Genomic DNA, 1,912 nt, shown 5'->3' on the forward strand with positions numbered 1-1,912 from the left:
TGCAGTGGGGCAATCTCAGCTCACTGCAACCTTCACCTCCCAGGTTCAAGAGATTCTCCTGCCTCGGCCTCCTGAGAAGCTGGGATTACAGGCACCTGCCACCACGCCCAGCTAATTTTTGCATTTTTAGTAGAGATGGGGTTTTACCACGTTGCCTGAGCTGGTCTTGAACCCCTGACATCAGGTGATCCACCCACCTCGGCTCCTAAAGGGCTGAGATTACAGGCATGAGCCACCGTGCCCGGCCTTAGTTCTCTTTTAAAGGGAATCTCTATTTTCAAGAATTACATACATCTTACTCAAATATAAATCTGACATCAACGTAAGTTTGAAGTAGTAATGGCCAAGATCTTTCAAGTAGCAGCAAACTAATCTTGTTTAAGAGGAGGTATTATAGAATCATAAGCACAGAGGTCCAATAATTAGACCACACAGTGCTTACAAAGGATAGGCTTAGAAAGGTTTGGGTGTTTAGGTAAAGAGCTCTTCTCCCCTTCTCAAACCATTAACAAAAATAAAAATAAACAAACTTTTCCTTGCAGGAAAATATCCGTGAACCTGTGGTTTTGGGGGCAAGGGTGAGAGCAACAGGCAAACCTAGTTCAGAACCTAGACAACTAGAGGGGTCTGCAAACAAGTCAAAACCAAAATAGGCATGGTTGGTGAGCATGTACATTGGTACAGCCATTATGGGAGGCAGTATGGAGGCTCCTCAAAAAATTAAAAATAGAACTACAGTGTAAACCATATAGTATATACAATATACATCATATATGTATATATACCATATATACATATATACCATATATTCTGGGTATATATCCAAATAAAATGAAATCACTATGTCAAAGAGATATCTGCATCACCATGCTCATTGCAGCATTATTCATAATAGCCAAAGTGTGGACTCACCTAAGAGTGAACTAATGGACAAAGAAAATGTGAAATATAGGAATGTGGTATATATATGTATATTTATATACATAATGAATACTATGCAGCCTTTAAAAAGAAGAAAATCCTGTCATTTGTGATAACATGGATGAATTTATGCTAAGGGAAGTAAGCCAGGCACAGAAACACAAATACTTCATGATCCCACTTATATGTAGAGTCAAAAAAAGTGGAACTCATAGAATTAGAAAGCAGAACAGTGGCAGGACCTCGGCTCATGACAACCTCTGCCTTCCAGGCACAAGTGATCCTCCCATCTCAGCGTCTCAAGTAGCTGGGACTACAGGTGCCACTGTGCCTGGCTAATTTTTTTATTTTTTTGCAGAGATGGGGTCTCACTATGTTGCCCAGGCTGGACTCCAACTCCTGGTCTCAAGGGATCTGCCCACCTCGGCCTCCCGAAGTGCTGGGATTACAGGCCTGAGCCACGACACCTGGCCGACCTTAAATATTCTTAGCACAAAATAAACATATACACACACGCACACACAACTACGTGAGGTGGGATATGTTAATTTAGTTTCATTGTGATAATCATTTCACAACATTATACATCTATGAAAACATCACATGGTACACTGTAAATACATACAATTTTTATTTAAAGCTAGAAGAATTCTTTAAAAATAAACTAAAAAGGCAGTCCATAAGCTTCTGTTGAATGGATGAAAATCTGTACTATAAATAAAAACATAATATGCAAAGGTATTAATAAGATTTGGAAGAAAACCTAAGACAGCATTAACAGTAGTGACTACTGGGGATCACCGAGATACAGGGTATTAGGGATAGAAGGTTTTCTTTCTTTTTTTTTTTTTTTGAGACGGAGTGTCGCTCTGTCGCCCAGGCTGGAGTGCAGTGGCACGATCTCGACTCACTGCAACCTCTGCCTCCTGGGTTCAAGCGATTCTCCTGCCTCAGCCTCCCGAGTAGCTGGGACTACAGGCGCCCACCACCA

At 41.1% G+C, this 1,912-nt stretch overlaps 1 protein-coding gene across 3 annotated transcripts in view; it reads left to right on the forward strand.

Moving 5' to 3' along the window:
• Window positions 1–1,912, forward strand: part of ARL1 (ADP-ribosylation factor-like 1) — a 17,655-nt gene that overhangs the window by 1,836 nt on the left and 13,907 nt on the right. The window lies entirely within an intron of this gene.

Source organism: Mandrillus leucophaeus, unplaced genomic scaffold, assembly GCF_000951045.1.
Source record: "Mandrillus leucophaeus isolate KB7577 unplaced genomic scaffold, Mleu.le_1.0 Scaffold768, whole genome shotgun sequence".
NCBI lineage: Eukaryota > Metazoa > Chordata > Mammalia > Primates > Cercopithecidae > Mandrillus > Mandrillus leucophaeus.